The sequence below is a fragment of the Pongo abelii genome, chromosome 17, assembly GCF_028885655.2.
Source record: "Pongo abelii isolate AG06213 chromosome 17, NHGRI_mPonAbe1-v2.0_pri, whole genome shotgun sequence".
Lineage (NCBI taxonomy): Eukaryota > Metazoa > Chordata > Mammalia > Primates > Hominidae > Pongo > Pongo abelii.
The window spans coordinates 85,747,337-85,773,691 of record NC_072002.2 but is presented as its reverse complement, the minus strand read 5'-3'; the positions used below and the strand labels follow the sequence as shown (position 1 = coordinate 85,773,691).

The window sequence follows — 26,355 nt, the reverse complement described above, 5'->3', positions numbered from 1 at the left end:
CTGTTCATATCCTTCACCCACTTTTTGATGGGGTTGTTTGGTTTTCTCTTGTAAATTTGTTTGAGTTCATTGCAGATTCTGGATATTAGCCCTTTGTCACATGAGTAGATTGCAAAAATTTTCTCCCATTCTGTATGTTGCCTGTTCAGTCAGATGGTAGTTTCTTTTGCTGTGCAGAAGCTCTTTAGTTTAATTAAATCCCATTTCTGCATTTTGGCTTCTCTTTCCATTGCTTTTGGTGGTTCAGACATGAAGTCCTTGCCCATGCCTATGTCCTGAATGGTATTGCCTAGGTTTTCTTCTAGGGATTTTATGGTTTTAGGTCTAACATTTAAGTCTTTAATCCATCTTGAATTAATTTTTGTATAAGGTGTAAGGAAGGGATCCAGTTTCAGCTTTCTACATATGGCTAGCCAGTTTTACCAGCACCATTTATTAAATAGTGAATCCTTTCCCCGTTTCTGGTTTTTGTCAGGTTTCTCAAAGATCAGATGGGTGTAGATGTGTGGTATTATTTCTGAGGGCTCTGTTCTGTTCCATTGGTCTATATCTCTGTTTTGGTACCAGTACCATGCTGTTTTGGTTACTACAGCCTTTTACTATAGTTTGAAGTCAGGTAGTGTGATGCTTCCAGCTTTGTTCTTTTGGCTTAGGATTGTCTTGGCAATGCCAGCCCTTTTTTGGTTCCATATGAACTTTAAAGTAGTTTTTTCCAATTCTGTGAAGAAAGTCATTGGTAGCTTGATGGGGATGGCATTGAATCTATAAATTACCTTGGGCAGTATGGCCATTTTCATGATATTGATTCTTCCTATCCATGAGCATGGAATGTTCTTCCATTTGTTTGTGTCCTCTTTTATTTCGTTGACCAGTGGTTTATAGTCCTCCTTGAAGAGGACCTTCACATCCCTTGTAAGTTGGATTCCTAGGCATTTTATTCTCTTTGAAGCAATTGTGAATGGGAGTTTACTCATGATTTGGCTCTCTGTTTGTCTGTTATTGGTGTATAAGAATTCTTGTGATTTTTGCACATTGATTTGTATCCTGAGGCTTTGCCGAAATTGCTTATTAGCTTAAGGAGATTTTGGGCTGAGACAATGGGGTTTTCTAAATATACAATCATGTCATCTGCAAACAGGGACAATTTGACTTCCTCTTTTCCTAATTGAATCCCCTTTATTTCTTTCTCCTGCCTGATTGCCCTGGCCAGAACTTCCAACACTATGTTGAATAGGAGTGGTGAGAGAGGGCATCCCTGTCTCGTGCCAGTTTTCAAAGGGAATGCTTCCAGTTTTTGCCCATTCAGTATGATATTGGCTGTGGGTTTGTCATAGATAGCTCTTATTATTTTGAGATACGTCCCATCAATATCTAATTTATTGAGAGTTTTTAGCATGAAGGGCTGTGGAATTTTTCAAAGGCCTTTTCTGCATCTACTGAGATAATCGTGGTTTTTGTCTTTGGTTCTGTTTATATGCTGGATTACGTTTATTGATTTCTGTATGTTGAACCAGCCTTGCATTCCAGGGATGAAGCCCACTTGATCATGGTGGATAAGCTTTTTGATGTGCTGCTGGATTTGATTTGCCAGTATTTTATTGAGGATTTTTGCATCGATATTCATCAGGGATATTGGTCTAAAATTCTCTTTTTTTGTTGTGTCTCTGACAGGCTTTGCTATCAGGATGATGCTGGCCTCATAAAATGAGTTAGGGAGGATTCCCTCTTCTTCTACTGAATGGAATAGTTTCAGAAGGAATGGTACCAGCTCCTCCTTGTACCTCTGGTAGAATTCGGCTGTGAATCCATCTGGTCCTGGACTTTTTTTGGTTGGTAGGCTACTAATTATTGCCTCAATTTCAGAGCCTGTTATTGGTCTATTCAGGGATTCAACTTCTTCCTGGTTTAGTCTTGGGAGGGTGTATGTGTCCAGGAATTTATCCATTTCTTCTAGATTTTCTAGTTTATTTGCATAGAGGTGTTTAAGTATTCTCTGATGGTAGTTAACATTTCTGTGGGATCAGTGGTGATATCCCTTTTATCATTTTTTATTGCATCTATTTGATTCTTCTCTCTTTTCTTCTTTATTAGTCTTGTTAGTGGTCTATCAATGTTGTTGATCTTTTCCAAACACCAGCTCCTGGATTCATTTATTTTTTGAAGGGTTTTTTTTGTGTCTCTATCTACTTCAGTTCTGCTGCGATCTTAGTTATTTCTTGCCTTCTGCTAGCTTTTGAATGTGTTTGCTCTTGCTTCTCTAGCTCTTTTAATTGTGATGTTAGGGTGTCAATTTTAGATCTTTCCTGCTTTCTCTTGTGGGCATTTAGTGCTATAAATTTCCCTCTACACACTGCTTTAAATGTGTCCCAGAGATTCTGGTATGTTGTGTCTTTGTTCTCACTGGTTTCAAAGAACATCTTTATTTCTGCCTTCCTTTCGTTATCTAGCCAGTAGTCATTCAGGAGCAGGTTGTTCAGTTTTCATGTAGTTGAGTGGTTTTGAGTGAGTTTCTTAATCCTGAGTTCTAGTTTGATTGCACTGTGGTCTGAGAGACAGTTTGTTATAATTTCTGTTCTTTTATATTTGCTGAGGAGTGCTTTACTTCCAACTATGTGGTCAGTTTTGGAATAAGTGTGATGTGGTGCTGAGAAGAATGTATATTCTGTTGATTTAGGGTGGAGAGTTCTGTAGATGTCTATCAGGTCCACTTGGGGCAGAGCTGAGTTCAATTCCTGGATATCCTTGTTAACTTTCTGTCTCATTGATCTGTCTGATGTTGACAGTGGGGTGTTAAAGTCTCCCATTATTATTGTGTGGGAGTCTAAGTCTCTTTGTAGATTTCTAAGGACTTGCTTTATGAATCTGGGTGTGCCTGTATTGGGTGCACACATATTTAGGATAGTTAGCTCTTCTTGTTGAATTGATCCCTTTACCATTATGTAATGGTCTTCTTTGTCTCTTTTGATCTTTGTTGGTTTAAAGTCTGTTTTATCAGAGACTAGGATTGCAAACCCTGCCTTTTTTGTTTTCCATTTGCTTGGTAGATCTTCCTCCATCCCTTTATTTTGAGCCTATGTGTGTCTCTGCACGTGAGATGGGTCTCCTGAATACAGCACACTGATGGGCTTGATTCTTTATCCAATTTGCCAGTCTGTGTCTTTTAATCGGAGCATTTAGCCCATTTACATTTAAAGTTAATATTGTTATGTGTGAATTTGATCCTGTCATTATGATGTTAGCTAGTTATTTTGCTCATTAGTTGATGCAGTTTCTTCCTAGCCTTGATGGTCTTTACAATTTGGCATGTTTTTGCAGTGGCTGGTACCGGTTGCTCCTTTCCATGTGTAGTGCTTCCTTCAGGAGCTCTTGTAGGGCAGGCCTGGTGGTGACAAAATCTCTCAGCATTTGCTTTTCTGTAAAGGATTTTATTTCTCTTTCACTTATGAAGCTTAGTTTGGCTGGATATGAAACTCTGAGTTGAAAATACTTTTTTTTAAGAATGTCGAATATTGGCCCCCACTGTCTTCTGACTTGTAGAGTTTCTGCTGAGAGATCCGCTGTCAGTCTGATGGGCTTCCCTTTGTGGGTAACCCAACCTTTCTCTCTGGCTGCCCTTAACATTTTTTCCTTCATTTCAACTTTGGTGAATCTGACAACTATGTGTCTTGGAGTTGCTCTTCTCGAGGAGTATCTTCGTGGCGTTCTCTGTATTTCCTGAATTTGAATGTTGGCCTGCCTTACTAGGTTGGGGAAGTTCTCCTGGATAATATCCTGCAGAGTGTTTTCCAACTTGGTTCCATTCTCCCCATCACTTTCAGGTACACCAATCAGATGTAGATTTGGTCTTTTCACATAGTCCCATATATCTTGGAGGCTTTGTTCGTTTCTTTTTCCTCTTTTTTCTCAAAACTTCTCTTCTCGCTTCATTTCGTTCCTTTGATCTTCAATCACTGATACCCTTTCTTCCAGTTGATCAAATCAGCTACTGAAGCTTGTGCATTCATCACATAGTTCTCGTGCCATGGTTTTCAGCTCCATCAGGTCATTTAAGGACTTCTCTACACTGGTTATTCTAGTTAGTCATTCGTCTAATCTTTTTTCAAGGTTTTTAGCTTCTTTGCAATGGGTTCGAACTTCCTCCTTTAGCTTGGAGAAGTTTGATCGTCTGAAGTCTTCTCTCAACTCATCAAAGTCATTCTCCATCCAGTTATGTTCCATTGGTGGCGAGGAGCTGTGTTCCTTTCGAGGGGGAGAAGCCTCTGATTTTTAGAATTTTCAGCTTTTCTGCTCTGTTTTTTCCCCAACTTTGTGGTTTTATCTACCTTTGGTCTTTGATGATGGTGACGTACAGATGGGGTCTTGGTGTGGATGTCCTTTCTGTTTGTTAGTTTTCCTTCTAACAGTCAGTACCCTCAGCTGCAGGTCTGTTGGCATTTGCTGGAGGTCCACTCCAGACCCTGTTTGCCTGGGTATCAGCAGCGGAGGCTGCCGAATAGTGAATATTGCTGAACAGCAAATGTTGCCGCCTGATTGTTCCTCTAGAAGCTTCATCTCAGAGGGGTACCTGGCCATGTGAGGTGTCAATCTGCCCCTGCTGGAGGGTGCCTCCCAGTTAGGCTACTTGGTGGTCAGGGACCCACTTGAGGGGGCAGTCTGTCCATTCTCAGATCTCAAACTCCATGCTGGGAGAACCACTGTTCACTTCAAAGCTGTCATACAGGGACATTCAAGTTTGCAGAGGTTTCTGCTGCCTTTTGTTTGGCTATGCCTTGCCCTCAGAGGTGGAGTCTACAGAGGCAGGCAGGCCTCCTTGAGCTAAGGTGGGCTCCACCCAGCTCGAGCTTCCTGGCTGCTCTGTTTATCTACTCAAGCCTCAGCATTGGTGGGCGCCCCTCCCCCAGCCTTGCTGCTGCCTTACAGTTTGATCTCAGACTGCTGTGCTAGCAATGAGCGAGGCTCTGTGGGCGTGGGACCCTCTGAGCCAGGTGCAGGAAATAATCTCCTGGTGTGCCGTTTGCTAAGACCATTGGAAAAGCGCAGTATTAGGGTGGGAGTGACCCGATTTTCCAGGTGCTGTCCGTCACAGCTTCCCTTGGCTAGGAAAGGGAATTCCCGGGTGAGGCGATGCCTCGCCCTGCTTCGGCTCACACTCGGTGGGCTGCACCCACTGTCCTGCCCCCACTGTCCAACAAGCCCCAGTGAGATGAACCCAGTACCTCAGTTGGAAATGCAGAAATCACCTGTCTTCTGCGTTGCTCATGCTGGGAGCTGTAGACTGGAGCTGTTCCTATTCGGCCATCTTGGAACTGATCCCCATTTTTTTTTTTTTTTTTTGGATTCATCTTCTCACTAAGTAAGAGTCAGAGTGTTTCCCCTAAGCTTTTAACTAATTCCAACAACAGGCTTCTAGAGTAAACTCCCAAGTATGGCAGGCCACTGCAAGTCTTTTTTTCTGGTTGTATGAATTATCTTATGGTTACCATGAAAGTATGTCGATTTTTCTCTAAGTCCTACAGCACTGAGCCAGGCTATCGTGGCTACTACCGGGGAACTTTCTCTTACAGAATTTACACAATTGCAATAAAATACTAATGTTTCCAAGAGTACAATATTTTCCAAGGGGCTGATAATTAGTTTAGGGTTTTCTTATAAACTGAAACTAAAAGCATACATTTCTGTCTGTCTGAAAAAAGGCTACAGTAATGTTTCTCTGCCTTTTTAACCGACTCTGTCTTCTACAAACAATCCATACCAGGTTTTGTGATTAATTATGATTTGGGAATAAACTAAAAGCTTTATAATGTGAGAATGTGAATTTTTACCTTCCACACATCCCCTACCATGCTGGCCACTTTTCCCCTGTCTTTCTTTGTGAGCCATTCTCCCAGAAAATGAAACCACTGGTGTTATAACAGGAGAGAATATATCCTATTGTCAAAACTAGAGAGAAATCTCAAGCTGCATTCATCTAAGGAATGTATTATCCACAGAATGTAAACTAACAATATAGGCCCCCAATGTGATTAATATAATCACAAAATACTGACCCATGAGAATGTACTAAAGGACTCTAGCAATAGGGTACAGGCATGATATTTTAGAGTAAAGCACATTAAAGGATAATCTTCTAAGAAAATCCATTCTCTGTATCTTTACAAGCCTTATTTCTTCCCTTCACTCAGTTCCTATTTAAATGTCACATCGTCAGAGTGCTTGACAAGAATATAGTATCAAACGTAGCACCTCTGCCCTGACCACGTCATTCACTATGCCCCAGTTTTTCTTCCTAGCATGGATTATTACCCAACTTTATATTATGTATTTATTTATTTTCTGATTACTTCTTCTACTAGAAAGCAAACTCCCTGAAGGCCTGCTCTGTTAAACTCATCTCTATTTCCAAGTATTTGGAAAGTGGCATTCAATATCAGTCTGAAAAAGGAATAAATAAATGAATTCCAACTGAACCAACACCCACATACGATTAGCACAATCACCAAATGAGGGGAAAAATGGACTAGGATGAAAAGTCGTAACCCAATACTTCTTCTCAAACCAACCAACAAACAAAAAAACAGATATTATCTAAGGATTAAGTCCCAAAACTTAGAGAAGCAAATAGAGCTAAACTTTGAAACTTCTAAGACATACATAAATATGCTAATTTATATTTTCCTACAAGCATAGAAATCCATTGTTTCAAAACCACTAACATCATTTCATATAATTATTTCAGAAACTATGTTTAAGGCATATGAATAAGCTGATTCCAACAATTTATCACCCAAAAATTTGGATTCTCTAGCTCAACGTGTGTACCTGCGATGGTTCTGTCGCATTGATTCCTACAATGATTTTAGGCCTCCAGGAAGGAAAGCTGGGATTGAGAATTGCTTTGGTCAGGGAACAAGTTGTAAGATTCCTAACTGATTCTCTATCCTCTGAGGGTAAACTTCATTCTCTAGAGCAAACTTTCTAAGGCTTTCTGGCTTAGAATTATGAGTGCTTGTGATTCTCACCCTTGACTAATCAGAACTTCACCACCAGCAGGTATGTCCTCTGAATGTCCAGATTTCTCCTGAACCAGGGACAGAACAGCAGCTCTTACATGAATCTCTGGTGACCATACCATCATCCCCCACTATTTCATGGGACTGTTCTTACGTGAACATTTCCATCCATTATTATTGGGTGGGAACACAATTGGAACAAATAATGCAGAGAAGCTGTTGTCCCTTTTATTTACTATCTTGCACGAACAGGCGGAATGCCTCAAACTTTATACTTGTCTTTTACACTTCAGTGTGACATAAAATTTCAGTAGCATTGAGTAAATAAAATCATTAGTAACAATTATAAGTTATTTTGTAATTTCTGATTTGATAGATCCCAAAATAGCTATCTTTTCATGGTGTTATTAAAATATTCTGAAGGTTGCTTCCTAGGCAGCCCTTATAAAGGACTTTCTTTCTTCCTAATGTATGTCTTCACCAAACACTCAATTTAAGTATCATCGTGTCCTTGCACTAGCTTGCGGTTATTCTCATTCTAATTTTTCTTCGTCAGTTGGTTAGGTTAACCTTTATTAGAAGTCTTATCTCATCTGGATTCCTCTTCCATCACTTGGGGAAGTGCTGTCTTCTTTAATATTTCCACTTTTAGCACCTGATTTTATTACTTGGTGTTAAACACAAGCCCACATGCCAACACCTGGTAAGCTGTCACTTTGATGACTGTCTCTCTCACCACACCTCAAAGCAAAGTGGTATTAGCCACCCACTTCAAATGGTCTCAGGCCTCATTTATGGACCTGACATAGCACATGTAAATTCATGAAGAGCCCACATTTCCCCTCAGGTCCTACATGTGGGCATTAATAGAATAGGCACTTGAACCCTTAACTGCTAAAACTTAAGAGCAATCCCCAATTTCCCAGAGCAAATTCTTGAGGAAATTAGCTGCTGAGTAATTTTTTATGAAGGAGAAGAGGGTAATGAGAAGCAAGTAATGTAGATAATGAAATTGGAGGCAGTTTCACCTTGGGATAACCTGTTTCTATTGTTTAATTAAAAATATACATTTTACAGGCTCTGTATAAATGATACGGCTTCATCGGCACAATAGAATCTTTCATGAAACTGCTCTAATTATACTGTGGAATTACCTGGGATCCTTCCAGTCGAAATGAATGAATCCCAATCTTTTCAATATCGTATAGGCAAAGATGGCTTCTTGCTTTAAAATATCCCTCCACGTTCTTTGTTATCTTGGCAGTGAAAGCCAGATGTGCCTGCTGTATAAACAGACATCCTTGTTTTCAGTGTCTTGTCTTATAGTACAGAAAAACATTCTTCATAAAATAAAATATAACTCCCATTCACACAGAGAAGGGAAAGAAACAGCAAGCATGTAGCGAATGATTCCTGACAGACAAATAATTAACAGCCAACTGCCAACAAGGTACGATGATCTGGAGCAGTGTAATAATTATAAGTCATTCTGGTGATAGGGCTGTTTTTATTTTTATTTTTTCTTTTTTGACCCCCGAGCAAGTACACAAAGGCATACGAGAGAAAAAAAAAAAAAAAGCGTATTTAACACAATTATCCCCCACCTGCCCATCATTGCACTTCCTGTTGTCACACCTTGTCGGTACTCGGAACAGCTTCATGTCAGCAGTGAGAGGTTTCTAAATAATACATTAAAACGGAGCTCATCATTTCCCTTCATCCTTATTTTTCTGTGTCACCGAGCTGGAATTCTATTCTCATGTTCGTTTCAAATTTCCATCGTCATCCTGGGCTGCCAAGTTGGGCGGGGGTGGGAGGGTGAAATAAAGAGCCCTATGAAAGAGAGGGAATGTCATGTGGAAATAATTGTTTGGGATCAACAGGCAAACAAAAAACAAAGTGCAAATTGCAGGTAGAAAGAAAGATGCTCATTACCCCGTGACACAAAAATGTATGTCTTTCCTGTCTATACATGGCTGTGGTCCATGGGGACTTTGAGATCATCATTTGAGTCTGACATTGTGTTCTGTCATAGCTGTATAAAGAAATGACTGCAATGTGGAAACTATATAGGGAATAGCACCTGATAGATGGAAATAAAAACTCCTACGAAATAACTCTTGTAGAACCAAGCCCCATAGATTATGGCCTTGAGTGTAATTTGCATTTCAAACCCTATATTAGTATTTTCCATAAGTTATTTTTAACTATGTCATATTTACTTGACCAGAAAAAATCGTTTGAGTATTCTCAGAACAAAAGTCTTGATAAATCTTTGAAATCACACTGTTCTTTTCATGTATGGTATTCTCTCAAGAACAGTGACACAATCAGGAAATTGAGAGTCTAATAAAATGTTCCCAATAATAATTTGTATTCCTTTTACTATATTGAATATTTTCAAGTGATTGTGTTCCTATCAGGAAATCTGGAGCATAATCAAAATAATGATTTATTTTCCAAAAAGTTTTTACCTTAACATTATTTACTGCCAAATCTGCTTCTGGCTAAGATTAAAAATATATTTATCAACATGGATTCTCACATAAACATAGGAAAGAGAAAATAAGGGGGAAAAAACTTCTACTAGATGACAAGCCCAGGATTTTGTCATATCTAAATCAGAAGCACTGCCCTAGAAAATTCTTAGGGAAAAGGAAAAGACTTTTTCCAGCTCAAGTAGAAATGCATTTTAGTGCTTCTCCCCCTGGTATCCCCTCAAGTGCTTAGTTTCTGTTATCCTTAGTGTCCCCGGAATAAAAACATACAGGTACTGTGCCAACAAAACCACCTTCACTTCTGTTCTCCCACAGCCACACAAAGAGCTTTTATGTCTCTGCTTTTCGTAACTAAGAATCCAAGCAGGCAATCCAAATGTAAGTAACAGACTAGTCTATTTGAATTTACTATTTCAAGTTAAAATGATATTGGTAGATAATTACTATAATTACAAGATATTTTAATGTTATTATTAGTATTGGACTATAAGCCCTGTAGAGGAGATGGGTCCCTGCACATCTTATAAAGGAAATGTGTGTATTATTTCAGCAATTTAATAAAATAAAATATTACATTTTACATGGCAAATTCTAAAGTCTTTAAGAACCTTAAGGGTAAACACATATATTAAAGTCTCTGAGGGCATAATGAAAATTTCTAGAACCGTGAGGAAAACATGTCATCAGCGTTTGCTGAATTGATATATGTTTGATATTTAGTCATCAGGTGGGTTAAAGCTCAGCTAGATAGCCTGGGTTCAAAACATGGTGTCTGCCAGGCAAGATGGCTCATGCCTGTAATTCCAGCATTTGGGAAGGTGAGGTGGGAGGATCTTTTGAGACCAGGAGTTTGAGACCAGCCTGGCAACATAGCAAGACTCCATCTCTACAAAAATTAAAAATTAGCTAGGTGTGGTGGCATGTGCCTGTAGTCTCAGCTACTCAGGAAGCTTAAGTGGGGGGATCATTTGAGCCCAAGAGGTCAAGATTGCAGTGAGTTATGAATATATCACCTCACTCCAGCCTGGGTGACAGAGTGAGACCCTGTTACTCAAACAAAACAAAACAAAACAAACAAACAAACAAAAAAACAAGGCTCCATCACTTACTCAGTGTGTGACCTGGGAAAACTACCTATATTTGTCCATTCTCACACTGCTGATAAAGATATACCCGAGACTGGGCAATTTACAAAAGAAAGAGGTTTCACAGACTTACAGTTCCACATGGCTGGGGAGGCCTCAAAATCAGGGTAGAAGGCAAGGAGGAGTAAGTCACATCCTACACGGATGGCAGCAGGCAAAAAGAGAGCTTGTGCAGGGGAACTCCCATTTCTGAAGGCATCATATCTCGTGAGACCCGCTCACCATCACAATAACAGTGAAGAAAAGACCCACCCCCATAATTCAATCACCCCCCACAGGGTCCCTCCCACAATACGTGGAAATTCAAGATGAGATTTGGGTGGGGACACAGCCAAACCACATCACTACCTACCCCTTCCAGGCCTCGATTTTCACCATTATAAAATATATTAACATACCAGTTGCATTTGTTTAGCTGGGGTGATAATCAAATGAGATCATTTGTAAAATGTACAGAGAGTGATGCCTAGTACACAGTAAGTGTTCAGAGAATATTTCCTCAAGAATAGTGACACTATTTTTATTGTTTTTATATTTATACTGGCTTTTATTCTAAATAGGATCTAATTTTTTAGATTTTCATATACTGCATAAATTTACTTCAAGGTAATCTTGCTGTGACATTTTTCTTTAAAAATAAAAATTCCTTTGCCTTATCTTTTACAATAAAGACAAATACTGAAACATCAGAAAGAAAATGTGACAGAAATTTTTAATAGGCTGCAAATTACATAAATAATTACATAATATTTGAAGTAGTACTAGCTTAGCATAATTTTTCCCCTACTGAGAACATACTAAATTTTCTATAAGACACTGCATCATATCTTAGAAACATAATAAATATGGCAAACATATCTTATGCTTTCAACATCTATTGAGTGGATTGAAGCACAGTTTAGTATCTTGCCCAAGGTAAGCTAGTTAGATCTAAAGCCAGCTCTACAACCCAAGCAACCTGACCCTCAATACTCACTGTTAGTCATTATTCTTACTGGTTAAGTAGTATCTTGAGTATCACCATACCAAAAATGTGCTGTTGTAAACTAACTATAAATACACCCACCTGTTCCAATTATCTGCAAAGAAAACTAGAGATCCTGCAGACATTTGATATGATGAAACCTCATTTGCAGGAAAGTAAATGCAAGTTTTCTGATAAGAATTGTGTTAAAATTCCAAAAGGATTTCAATTGTCTAATCTTTTTAGAATACTTTTAACACAAAAATAAATTTGCACACATAATAACATAAACATATTGTTATAGCTTAAAATGAAGGAACAACCTTGGGAAAGAAAATACTTGTTGATTTCAAAGACAAATATCAAGCTCCAAAACCGCCACCATCATAAGGAATACCAATATTTAGGTAATCAAATATTCCTATTCCAATTCTTTAAAATAAAAAATGGAAATGCCAGAGCTTACAACAGCTGAGGTTGGAGAAAACTCTTTTTAGTAGTGGAAATGTAAAGTCAACATGTCAGTGGCTCCAATTGTGGAGGATTTTCACCCCAAAATTGGTTCTTTGTTAATCCAATGTAGACATATCGACTCATTTCATTACCATATTAACATCAAAATGTTAAACTCAGCCAGAGAAGAAGATTAAAAATTGTAGATCTCCTAGAAATAATAATTTAGGTCCCTCCACAAACACACGGCATTTCAGATGAGCACAGAATTCCAGTGGTGTTGGAACGACTCTTCATGTGATATAACAGTTATTATAAGGAGAGAATGGCAGAGAGTGGAAATTGGGGAATCTCCAGGATCCTGAATTATGTTGCTTTTTCTTTTTCAGTTGTCATTTTTACTTCAGTGTAAACTCTGGTTTTCAATTCAGCACTATGAAATAAAAAGTAAAATAAAATGCTAGAGTTTGATTTAGTGCTTACTCTAGGAGGCAGACAAGCACACATTGTATAGTGTGCTCCTTTAGATATTCAACCATCAACATCTGCATGCATTAGAAAAATCTTTTTGTATCAAAATATCATGAAAAAATCAAGAGATGTTATTAATCTCCATTCTACAGTTGGTGTTTTATGGATTCATTATTACTTTTGGTATGTTAAGGCCAACAGATCAGGAAACAACTGTCATTGAAAAGATAAATTATTCTACTTAGAGTTCCCAAAAGACGGAGTAAATGTCATGCCACCTGCATGTGGGGACACACAGAGAATCAGCAGGGTCAGTCACAAAACAGAGGGAGGGGAAGACAACCTTTACTGTGGTTTCTGTAGGAAGGAACAGGTGATGCAGGGTAAGCAAGCTTAGGATTGAATGGTTTGAATAATTTCAGGGGCCTCTGAGGCATAGAGGCTGTACCTAGCTGTCTGGTACCAGGCCTGGGGTGATTAAGGCAGGTAGATGGTGGCCCAGAGTCTGACAGCCCAATCGGAGAGGGGGTTGGGAAGTAGACTTAATCAGCTACCTAAGGAAAGGGATTGACTGGCCTCTAGCCAGGGCCTCAAAACCGGGTCAAGAAAGCATTTTAAAAACTGTATCACACATGGTTTAATGAATTCAGAAACAGGCCTTCTAGTTCACTGTAGTCCATGAGAATCCCAGAAATTCTTTTTTAAATGGAGAAAAAAAAAAGAGATTTTTAGCAACAAGCCCAAAGATTTCCTCTCTTAACTCACATCAAACGTAGGAAAGTAACCTCTCCCAAAAAGCATTTATTCTAAGTTATGAAGGTCATTGATTTTATTTTGGCTTTTGCTCAAGATTTAACTTGACACATATGATAAGCATTTACATTTAATCAAAACTTGTGCAATGAATATTTTTATAAGAAAATTTAGTCACCCTTTCATAGAATGAAGCTTTAAAATAGTTCGTATATTTGTATTTCCTTCTGAGGTCAAATGCTGTGCAGAATGCCTTACATACATTGAATCTAATCTATTATTATCTCCATTTTGCAGATGAGAAGACTAATAATGCTCAGAGATGTCAGATAACCACTCACTGTCCCTCAGTCATGGTGATTCAGAAGGGTATTCAAAACTGGGTATATGTGGCTTCAACTTACTCTTCTAACTATGCCAAATTGCCTCTCAGTTCCACGTAACTATCTCAGTATGCTTACTTGAATAAACAGCTACCTGAGTGTGTCTACACTGAAAAGTATTTTTTTCTGCTGTCACAGTTGCAGCAATATTCTCCCTTAGGATTTTTAAACAATCAGTATTATACAGATCACTCAGTTTAATCCTAAAGAAATTATATATATACTGTTTTCTCTCTCCATAATAATAACTCAGTTTAGTCCAATCCATGTTTTCAAGTCTATGTCTAGAAGATCCATGTCGGGGGCTCAAGACATGATCCAGGCCCACAAGGAGACTACCCTGAATCAGTGGACAGCTAACTAATAGACCATTTCATCTCCCTTGCTCCCTAGGAGGCTGAGACCTGAAGTTAAACACCTGGCCCTTGGTGTCTGTGTAGCTAACAGGCAGTAGGCCTCTCTTAGTGCAGATTCATGTTCTTCCCACTAATGTGTTATGCTTTCAGAAAAATGAAATTTTCCCCAATAGTAGCAGTGCCAAATTATTTCCAAATTCAAATTTCAACTGAGTAAAACTGTAGAGTAAGAAATATTATTTTAGAGTCAGATCTCTTTCTGGCATCTGAGTATTCAAATAAGATGTCCTCCACTGTTGAAAGGACCAAAAAACGAAGCCTGCCCCACCCCATTCCTCCAAGTCATCCAAGGTCATGGCCAGTCCACTTCCCAGAGAACCGAGCTGCTCCATCATCACACATCAGCATGGAGTAGAGCCAATGGAACAGTTGCATTCCAAATAGCCCAACCCACCTTTTGCCTTGAAGGTACCAAGAAATTAACCATAGCAAGTGTGAGCAGGATGGGGTGGTAGAGCAGACAATGAGGAGAAAGAGGGCAAAATGGAATCCTACATTATGTTTTACATAATCCTCAAAAGAGATGTGTAACATGGGATTGGTATGTGCTATCGTTTAAATGTATCCCCCAAAAAAACATGTTTGAAAAACATAATCCCCAATGCAGCAGTGTTGGGAGGTGGGGCCTGGTGAGAGGTGGTTAGGCAATGAAGGCTCCACTGTCATTATTATCATGGAAGTGGATTAATGATCACAGAAGTGGGGTCACTATAGAAGGGTGAGTTTGCTTCACTTTCTCTATCTTGCCCTCTCTTTGCCCTTCCACCTTCTACCATGAATTGAAGCAGCAAGAAGGCCTTTGCCAGACACCAGCCCCTCAATCTTGGGCTTCCCAGCCTCCATAACTGTGAGTCAATAAATTTCTGTTCCTTGGCCGGGCACTGTGGCTCACACCTGTAATCCCAGCACTTTGAGAGGCTGAGGTGGGCAAATCAAGAGGTCAGAAGATTGAGACCAACCTGGCCAACATGGTGAAACCCCATCTCTACCGAAAATACAAAAATTAGCCAGGTGTGGTGTTGCACACCTGTGGTCCCACCTACTCAGGAGGCTGAGGCAGGAGAATCGCTTGAATCCGGGAGGCGGAGGCTGCAGTGAGCCGAGATCACACCACTGCACTCCAGCCTGGGTGACAGAGTGAGACTCTGTCTCAAAAATAAATAAAAATAAATAAATAAATAAATAAATAAATGTCTGTTCCTTATAAATCACCAGTCTAATATTCTATTATAGCAGCCAAAAATGAACTAAGACAGTGTGAATGGTTATATGACAGAGGAATGCTAGGATCCACATGCCATTTACATGTTTATATTTGTAAATATAAACATACATAAATATTAACTTGAATTTCTTATCCTCATAAATTTATCCATGCCTAGAGATGCATATTAAACTATCCATGCACTTATTCTATCCCTATGTTTAAAGTCAATGATTAAAAATATTTAATTCATATGGATTATTATTTGATAAGATAACTGACAATTGCAATGAGTGTGAAGAAAGACTACTGAGAAAATATAAACTGAGAACAAATAAATTGGGAAGACATCTCAGTTATTAACAGAAATTGTTCTCTGCAAGTATCACATTTTATAGATTGGGACCAACTGTCTAGTTGCTAAATACCTTACTTAGTAGGTAATTAAAAATCTGACTGTGTCTATTTGACATAAAACATCTGGTCAGTCTGGTAAAAAGAAGAAATTAGTCAGACCTTTTCCAAGTATAATATAGACACAGAAACCAAGGGTGCTATTTATAGGAAACTATAAATTTTAACAGCAGTTAGTCTTTTATGAAAAGATGAAAGATGCAGTGTTGGAGGCATGAGTGAGACACAGTCTGACATTTATTTAGTAATATTATTAGACACTATGAAATCACAACATTGAAAAGTACAGTTTTACTTAAGGAAAAGAAAAGCACTTGTTTTCTTCTTTTTTTTTTTTCTTTTTTGGACCAACGTGGGTATATTTTCTAATTTAAATCCTCATCTCTAATGAAAACATGTTTTGTTATGCTACTGTTTGACATCTTGACTGGTTTAGGCACAAGCCAGAAACTGCTCAGCACCCTTCACAACCAGTGTCTACCCAAGGCTTATCTATGTCTGTAAAAGGCTCCTTTCCCCCACCACCCCCATCCATGGCACTCTCACAGGATATTTCAACGCTCTTCCTTAGAAGACAGCTTTCTCTGTAATTTGTACCTCCCCTAACCCCAGGCCCCAGCCCTTAGCATTTCACCCGCTCCTTTGACTCGTCGTATAGGCCCAGGTGCTCTGGCCAACTCAAGGACAGAAGAAGGAGCTTCTCTTTGTTCTTCACTTTGAAATCTCAAATCAGAAAAACCCTCATCTTCAACCTGACCCTGGAAACCCAGTTTCACCCCAATATCCTCCCGTCACTCTTTCAGGATTAGCGTTCAACAGGAAATTGTAAGACAGGATTGTTCATTGGGGAGAAAGATTAAGATTTAAATTTCTATAGATAAATTATTCAGATGAAAGTTATTCCTACTTGGATTTTACAGTGAACTGGAATTTTTTTATCATCCAGAAAAATTTCCTTTGTGGAAAAAGGAGCCTGGAATAGTCCTACCAAGGCTCTCCTTGAATTCCACTAGACTTCATATAAAGCCATTCATTTATTTCCTCACACATTCATTCAACAATGACTTATTAAGCTCCTGTTATGGCCTAGGCTTTATGCTAAGCATTGAGGAGCCAATGATAACCAAATAATTGCCACCTCTGCTGCTGGCTGTGGAGGTGACATTCTACTTGTGCATCTAATAGTCTAAAACAAGGATTATGGATGGAAATTTCTTGGAAGGTTTCAAAGAAGGAAGCAACAATTTTGAGCATAAAAAGATTATTATTATTGTAGCTAGATTAGACTGTCAGTGGGACCTGGGAGGGTTTGAGAGTAGAATCAGAGAGGCCAAATAGGAAGTAGTTTCATTAAATAATGGTGACTTAAGAGAGTGTAGGGGTAGTGAGCAGTGGTGGAATTCAGAATTTATTATAAGGTGTAGCTACCAGTATTTGCTGACAAACTGAATGCAAAGTTGGAGAAAACAAGAAAAGTCAAAGATAAAGGATGACAGACAGAAGATGAAATATTCAAGAACACCTTTTTGATATTCATCAAATCGGAAGAAAGCCAGAATGCTTGCCCAAGAACTCAAGAGAAGGAATCTGAAGCATAGTTATCCAATTGCTGCCAATAACTTGTGGAGGAAGGTTGAGAGCACTGTTTCTGAGGAGGCCTGTCAGAAAATTTAATAAGGTTCTATGGTGGTAAGCCAAAATTTGTAGCTACCTATCAATGCTAAAGCTTTTTATTTTAAACTTCTGAGCTTACAGTTAAATATGCTTTTTAAAAATTATAATCCTGACTTCCCAGAAAAAACCAACATGTTGACTATACAGCAAAACACACACGCTTTGGATCCACGGTAGCATTCCACTGATAATGTTAAATAAACTTCAGATCTAATCCTGGATCTTCTTCCATTTAAAAGGTCTACTCTTTTTATTTCATCTAGTTCCTGGTAAATTTTACCTTAGATATTGAAAAGATTAACTTATAACTAAAAATATATAGTAAAATATATTAAAAGATAAACATATATTAAACAATCCTCTCCAAACCCCAATCCCAGTGAAACCAGCCTTCAAAACTGTCTACATTTCTACCTACTTACCTCTCAAGGGGTGTCAAGGGAAGACACATATATGAAATGCATGGTTCTTGGTTTAAGATATCAGAGCAGTGCTCAATAAAACTAAATGCATGCTGACAGTAGGTGTGCCTGGGTTTCTCCTCTCAAATGGTGTTTACTGCCATCCTTTACCACCCAGCTGCTGCAGTGGGTCCCACTTTCTCAATATCCCGCTTTTGCTGAAGCCTGCCCTAGCTTTATTTAAGTACAGAACTAGTTAAAAAGCATTTGGGCAGATATGGACCTTGACCTCCTTTACAGGCACTACATGGGAACTAGATCCTCTGCAGCCACATAAACCTGGTTTCTCGGATGTGTTCAAAAAGAAACAGAACCTGGTGCTCTATTGAACACTGTTCATATGTGACAGAATGACCTGAAACCGGTCAAGTCAGAATCATTGCACTACTCAGACAATGCTAAATGCATTTAATTAAAAGGAGTAAAATGATTTTTAGTGATGTTTTAACAACAGAAAATTTACCATGGAGGGTCTTTTTATAGAACTGTAAAACATCTGAATGTTCAATCAATTGTTTAGTTTCGTATGAATATATTTTTTTAAATGCCACCAAGAACCAGGCCTCCTGAGCACTGGCCAGTAGCTTACTTCTGGAAATACACAAAACATGTACATATCTCTATACCAAAAACTGGTGTAAAAATTTCCACAACACAAAAGAGCTGCTTTGTGTATGTTTTCTGACCCCCAGAGAAATGCTAATAAATTTGCATTCAAAGGACATCATGTTCATTCTACTTCTATAAAGTCTCTTTTGGTGCAGTTTGCCCCGGGGGAAATGTGCCAAACTACGAAAAGATATTTAAAATATCGTCATTCTCTTCTGCCACTTCACTTTCACTTTTATTGAAACATTCAGACATTGCTAAAGGACAAGAAAGTTGTTTGGGGATGTTTCTGCTGTTGGGAACACCACCTAGGTAAATAAGCGCTATTAGTAAAGGTAAAAAATCTTCTCAGGAACTTCATTCTCTAGCCTTGCATGGCAATAGACTGCTATTTTAATGATTGCATACATTAAAAGTGCCGAAGCTTGATAGATAAATGATAATAGAGAATGGATTAGTTTCAGAAACTGGTTAGGATTTAGCAGAGCAGGGCGCTGGCCCTGCCGCCAATAGGCTTTCTAACCTCATCCACATGACATTTTCAGGGGTGTTGTATCATTTGCTGGAAAGAATATAGTATCACTCAGCCGGGCACGGTGGCTCATGCCTGTAATTCCAGCACTTTGGGAGGCCAAGGCGGGCAGATCACTTGAGGTCAGGAGTTCAAGACCAGCCTGGCCAACATGGTGAAACCGCACCTCTACAAAAATACAAAAATTAGCTGGGCATCGTGGCAGGCACCTGTAATCCCAGCTACTCAGGAGGCTAAGGCAGGAGAATCGCTTGAACCTGGGAGGCAGAGGTTGCAGTGAGCCGAGATCATGCCACTGCACTCCAACCTGGGTGACAGAGCGAGACTCTGCCTCAAAAAAAAAAAAAATTTATATATATATATATATATATATATAAAATAGATGGATATAGATACAGATATAGATATATAGATATAGATATAGACAGTATCACTAACACACAAAGAACTTCCCAAACTTTCCATGGTCTCAAATGGAAGGGTGTTAAATAGGCAAGAGAAAAGACTGACCACTCTGCTTCGAAGACAGCTACAGGCACTCGTGTAGGAAAACCCATGTGGGGAACACTGACTGTCTTCACTACCTCCAAGGGAAAAAATAGCAGCAAAGCCCAGAAACACAAGGACTGAAGTTTGGATCATGATTAACAATATACACAAATCCTTACATAAAATCTAAATTGGTTATATTATACAGTACGTGTTAGTTAATGACCACTGAAAAATCAGCAAATTAGTAAAAAAAAAAAAATCTTTTCCTATCATATTATTCTTAATGTAATAGATCATTTATGATGCTTATAAACTTTGGTGTTGGCATTCAATACATTAAAGTGGGGATTATTTAAAACATCACAGAAAAAAATACTCTATATTTAATCTTTTATCCCAAAGCTAATTGTGTTTTTATAATACCTCTTGCTATTCTGATAGCTCCAAATTATGATAGTTACGTAAATATAATGTAAGAGAAAATATATGAGAAAAAAATGAATAGAATATAAGAGAAAAGGGGATTGGGGAGATATTTTTCAAATGACTTTATAGTTTCCAAAGTGCTTACCTTCACTTGCTAAGGCTTCAAACAAAGCTATTTCTGAAAATGACCAAGCTCCAGCTGTGCCAGCAGTTTCCAGCCTTAGTCAAATGCTGTGTTTGGTAACAGCAGCTATGCTTAACAACTGAAGCTCTAGACTTGGCCCTCCCTGGCCCCTGCTACATGGTGCATTTCCCCTGGGAGTGGTTTTTGCTATCATTTTTGTTCAATGATCTCATTCATGAGTCCTCAAAATGGAAATGTCTGAAACCCAACTACTTTTCTCTCCAAATATCCCGTGACCCCATCCACAAACGTGCCGAACCTCATTTTGGCAACTTTCAAGTTCTCCATGTCAAAGACTGGGAGACATGGGGACCCCACCCCTGGCACTGCAGACCCCAGCCTATAATATCAGAGCCCTTTATTTCACCTATGGATAAGTTGCTCAAGCTCTTTCCATCCATTGCCTATTCTGTCTTCTGTATCTTCAAACTTGTTTTCTTTTTTTTTTTTTTTTATCATACTTTAAGTTCTAGGATACATGTGCACAATATGCAGGTCTGTCACATATGTATACATGTGGCATGTTGGTGTGCTGCACCCATTAACTCATCATTTACATTAGGCATATCTCCTAATGCTATCCCTCCCCCCTCCCCCCACCCCACGACAGGTCCTGGTGTGTGATGTTCCCCTTCCTGTGCCCAAGTGTTCTCATTGTTCAGTTCCTACCTACGAGTGAGAACATGTGGTGTTTGGGTTTTTTGTCCTTGCGATAGTTTGCAGAAGATAGTCCATCTTCACCCATGTCCCTACAAAGGACATGAACTCATCCTTTTTATGGCTGCATAGTATTCCATGGTGTATATGTGCCACATTTGCTTAATTCAGTCTATCATTGACGGACATTTGGGTTGGTTCCAAGTCTTTGCTATTGTGAATAGTGCTGCAATGAACATACATGTGCATGTGTCTTTATAGCAGCCTATATGATTTATAATCCTTTGGGTATATACCCAGTAATGGGATGGCTGGGTCAAATGGTATTTCTAGTTCTAGATCCTTGAGGACTTGCCACACTGTCTTCCACAATGGTTGAACTAATTTACACACCCACCAACGGTGTAAAAATGTTCCTATTTCTCCACATCCTCTCCAGCACCTGTTGTTTCCTGACTTTTTAATGATCACCATTCTAACTGGTGTGAGATGGTATCTCATTGTGGATTTGATTTCCATTTCTGGCCAGTGATGATGAACATTTTTTCATGTGTCTCTTGCCTGCATAAATATCTTCTTTTGAGAAGTGTCTGTTCATATTCTTCACCCACTTTTTGATGGGGTTGTTTGGCTTTCTCTTGTAAATTTGTTTGAGTTCTTTGTAGATTCTGGATATTAGCCCTTTGTCAGATGAGTAGATTGAAAAAATTTTCTCCCATTCTGTATGTTGCCTGTTCAGTCAGATGGTAGTTTCTTTTGCTGTGCAGAAGCTCTTTAGTTTAATTAGATCCCATTTGTCCATTTTGGCTTCTCTTTCCATTGCTTTTGGTGTTTCAGACATGAAGTCCTTGCCCATGCCTATGTCCTGAATGGTATTGCCTAGGTTTTCTTCTAGGGATTTTATGGTTTTAGGTCTAACATTTAAGTCTTTAATCCATCTTGAATTAATTTTTGTATAAGGTGTAAGGAAGGGATCCAGTTTCAGCTTTCTACATATGGCTAGCCAGTTTTACCAGCACCGTTTATTAAATAGCGAATCCTTTCCCCATTTCTGGTTTTTGTCAGGTTTCTCAAAGATCAGATGGGTGTAGATGTGTGGTATTATTTCTGAGGGCTCTGTTCTGTTCCATTGGTCTATATCTCTGTTTTGGTACCAGTACCATGCTGTTTTGGTTACTACAGCCTTTTACTATAGTTTGAAGTCAGGTAGTGTGATGCTTCCAGCTTTGTTCTTTTGGCTTAGCATTGTCTTGGCAATGCCGGCCTTTTTTTGGTTCCATATGAACTTTAAAGTAGTTTTTTCCAATTCTGTGAAGAAAGTCATTGGTAGCTTGATGGGGATGGCATTGAATCTATAAATTACCTTGGGAAGGATGGCCATTTTCACGATATTGATTCTTCCTATCCATGAGCATGGAATGTTCTTCCATTTGTTTGTGTCCTCTTTTATTTCGTTGACCAGTGGTTTATAGTTCTCCTTGAAGAGGACCTTCACATCCCTTGTAAGTTGGATTCCTAGGCATTTTATTCTCTTTGAAGCAATTGTGAATGGGAGTTTACTCATGATTTGGCTCTCTGTTTGTCTGTTATTGGTGTATAAGAATGCTTGCAATTTTTGCACATTGATTTTGTATCCTGAGACTTTGCTGAAATTGCTTATTAGCTTAAGGAGATTTTGGGCTGAGACAATGGGGTTTTCTAAATATACAATCATGTCATCTGCAAACAGGGACAATTTGACTTCCTCTTTTCCTAATTGAATCCCCTTTATTTCTTTCTCCCGCCTGACTGCCCTGGCCAGAACTTCCAACACTATGTTGAATAGAAGTGGTGAGAGAGGGCATCCCTGTCTTGTGCCAGTTTTCAAAGAGAATGCTTCCAGGTTTTGCCCATTCAGTATGACATTGGCTGTGGGTTTGTCATAGATAGCTCGTATTATTTTGAGATACGTCGCATCAATACCTACTTTATTGAGAGTTTTTCAGCATGAAGGGCTGTGGAATTTTGTTAAAGGCCTTTTCTGCATCTATTGAGATAATCATGTGGTTTTTGTCTTTGGTTCTGTTTATATGCTGGATTACATTTATTGATTTGCGTATATTGAACCAGCCTTGCATCCCAGGGATGAAGCCCACTTGATCATGGTGGATAAGCTTTTTGATGTGCTGCTGGATTCGGTTTGCCAGTATTTTATTGAGGATTTTTGCATCAATGTTCATCAGGGATATTGGTCTAAAATTTTCTTTTTTTGTTGTGTCTCTGACAGGCTTTGCTATCAGCATGATGCTGGCCTCATAAAATGAGTTAGGGAGGATTCCCTCTTTTTCTGTTGATTGGAATAGTTTCAGAAGGAATGGTACCAGCTCCTCCTTGTACCTCTGGTAGAATTCGGCTGTGAATCCATCTGGTCCTGGACGTTTTTTGGTTGGTAGGCTATTAATTATTGCCTCAATTTCAGAGCCTGTTATTGGTCTACTGAGGGATTCAACCTCTTCCTGGTTTAGTCTTGGGAGGGTGTATTTGTCCAGGAATTTATCCATTTCTTCTAGATTTTCTAGTTTATTTGCAAAGAGGTGTTTATAGTATTCTCTGATGGTAGTTTACATTTCTGTGGGATCGGTGGTGATATCCCTTTTATCATTTTTTATTGTGTCTATTTGATTCTTCTCTCTTTTCTTCTTTATTAGTCTTGTTAGTGGTCTATCAATTTTGTTGATCTTTTCAAAAAACCAGCTCCTGGATTCATTTATTTTTTGAAGGGTTTTTTGTGTCTCTATCTCCTTCAGTTCTGCTGTTATCTTAGTTATTTCTTGCCTTCTGCTAGCTTTTGAATGTGTTTGCTCTTGTTTCTCTAGTTCTTTGAATTGCGATGTTAGGGTGTCAATTTTAGATCTTTCCTGCTTTCTTTTGTGGGCATTTAGTGCTATAAACTTCCCTCTACACACTGCTTTAAATGTGTCCTAGAGATTCTGGTATGTTGTGCCTTTGTTCTCATTGGTTTCAAAGAAATCTTTATTTCTGCCTTCCTTTCATTATCTAGCCAGTAGTCATTCAGGAGCAGGTTGTTCAGTTTCCATGTAGTTGAGTGGTTTTGAGTGAGTTTCTTAATCCTGAGTTCTAGTTTGATTGCACTGTGGTCTGAGAGACAGTTTGTTATAATTTCTGTTCTTTTATATTTGCTGAGGAGTGCTTTACTACCAATTATGTGGTCAATTTTGGAATAAGTGTGATGTGGTGCTGAGAAGAATGTATATTCTGTTGATTTAGGGTGGAGAGTTCTGTAGATGTCTATTAGGTCTGCTTGGTGCAGAGCTGAGTTCAATTCCTGGGTATCCTTGTTGACTTTCTGTCTCGTTGATCTGTCTAATGTTGACAGTGGGGTGTTAATGTCTCCCATTATTATTGTGTAGGAGTCAAAGTCTCTTTTTAGGTCTCTAAGGACTTGCTTTATGAATCTGGGTGCTCCTGTATTGGGTGCATATATATTTAGGATAGTTAGCTCTTCTTATTGAATTGATCCCTTTACCATTATGTAATGGTCTTCTTTGTCTCTTTTGATCTTTGTTGGTTTAAAGTCTGTTTTATCAGAGACTAGGATTGCAACTCCTGCCTTTTTTTTGTTTTCCATTTGCTTGGTAGATCTTCCTCCATCCCTTTATTTTGAGCCTATATGTGTCTCTGCACGTGAGATGGGTCTCCTGAATACAGCACACTGACGGGTCTTGATTCTTTATCCAATTTGCCAGTCTATGTCTTTTAATTGGAGCATTTATCCCATTTACATTTAAGGTTAATATAGTTTTGTGTGAATTTGATCCTGTCATTATGATGTTAGCTAGTTATTTTGCTCGTTAGTTGATGTAGTTTCTTCCTAGCCTCGATGGTCTTTATATTGTCGCATGTTTTTGCAATGGCTGGTACTGGCTGTTCCTTTCCATGTGTAGTGCTTCCTTCAGGAGCTCTTGTAGGGCAGGCCTGGTGGTGACAAAATCTCTCAGCATTTGCTTGTCTGTAAAGGATTTTATTTCTCCTTCACTTATGAAGCTTAGTTTGGCTGGATATGAAACTCTGGGTTGAAAATTCTTTTCTTTAACAATGTCGAATACTGGCCCCCCTCTCTTCTGGCTTTTGGAGTTTCTGCCGAGAGATCCACTGTCAGTCTGATGGGCTTCCCTTTGTGGGTAACCCAACCTTTCTCTCTGGCTGCCCTTAACATTTTTTCCTTCATTTCAACTTTGGTGAATCTGACAGTTATGTGTCTTGGAGTTGCTCTTCTCGAGGAGTATCTTTGTGGTGTTCTCTGTATTTCCTGAATTTAAATGTTGCCCTGCTTTGCTAGGTTGCGGAAGTTCTCCTGGATAATATCCTGCAGAGTGTTTTCCAACTTGGTTCCATTTTCCCTGTCACTTTCAGGTACACCAATCAGAAGCAGATTTGGTCTTTTCACATAGTCCCATATTTCTTGGAGGTTTATTCGTTTCTTTTTACTCTTTTTTCTCCAAACTTCTCTTCTCACTTCATTTCATTCATTTGATCTTCAATCACTGATACCCTTTCTTCCAGTTGATTGAATTGGCTACTGAGGCTTGTGCATTCATCATGTAGTTCTCGTGCCATGGTTTTCAGCTCCATCAGGTCATTTAAGGACTTCTCTACACTGGTTATTCTAGCTAGCCATTCGTCTACTATTTTATCAAGGTTTTTAGCTTCTTTGCGATGGGTTCGAACTTCCTCCTTTAGCTCAGTGAAGTTTGATAGTCTGAAGCCTTCTTCTCTCAACTTATCAAAGCCATTCTCCATCCAGCTTTGTTCCGTTGCTGGTGAGGAGCTGTGTGCCTTTGGAGGGGGAGAGGTGCTCTGATTTTTGGAATTTTCAGCTTTTCTGCTGTTTTTTCCCCATCTTTGTTGTTTTATCTACCTTGGTCTTTGATGATGGTGACGTACAGATGGGGTTTTGGTGTGGATATCCTTTCTGTTTGTTAGTTTTCCTCCTAACAGTCAGGACCCTCAGCTGCAGGTCTGTTGGCATTTGCTGGAGGTCCACTCCAGATCCTGTTTGCCTGGGTATCAGCAGCAGAGGCTGCAGGACAGCAAATATTGCTGAACAACAGATGTTGCTGCCTGATCGTTCCTCTGGAAGCTTCGTCTCAGAGCAGTACCTGGCTGTGTGAGCTGTTGGTCTGCCCCTACTGGGGGGTGCTTCCCAGTTAGGCTACTTGGGGGTCAGGGACCCACTTGAAGAGGCAGTCTGTCCGTTCTCAGATCTGAATCTCCATGCTGGGAGAACCACTACTCTCTTCAATGCTGTCAGATAGGGACATTTAAGTCTGCAGAGGTTTCTGCTGCCTTTTGTTTGGCTATGCCCTGCCCCCAGAGATGGAGTCTGCAGAGGCAAGCAGGCCTCCTTGAGCTGCAGTGGGCTCCACCCAGTTCGAGCTTCCCAGCCACTTTGTTTACCTACTCAAGGCTCAGCAATGGTGGTGCCCCTCCCCCAGTCTTGCTGCCACCTTGCAGTTCGATCTCAGACTGCTGTGCTAGCAGTGAGCGAGGCTCCGTGGGCATGGGACCCTCTGAGCCAGGCGCGGGATATAATCTCCTGGTGTGCCATT

General features: G+C 39.3%; 1 long non-coding RNA gene across 2 annotated transcripts in view; it reads right to left on the bottom strand.

Moving 5' to 3' along the window:
- Positions 1 to 8,539: 8,539 nt before the first annotated feature.
- LOC134760308 (uncharacterized) overlaps positions 8,540 to 26,355 on the bottom strand; it is a 239,474-nt gene continuing 221,658 nt past the window's right edge. Inside the window, exon 5 of one of the 2 annotated variants that reach the window (XR_010137626.1) lies at positions 8,540 to 8,843. This is a non-coding gene — a long non-coding RNA (uncharacterized LOC134760308). The remainder of the gene's footprint in view (positions 8,844 to 26,355) is intronic. The other variant, XR_010137625.1, reaches the window with a different exon arrangement.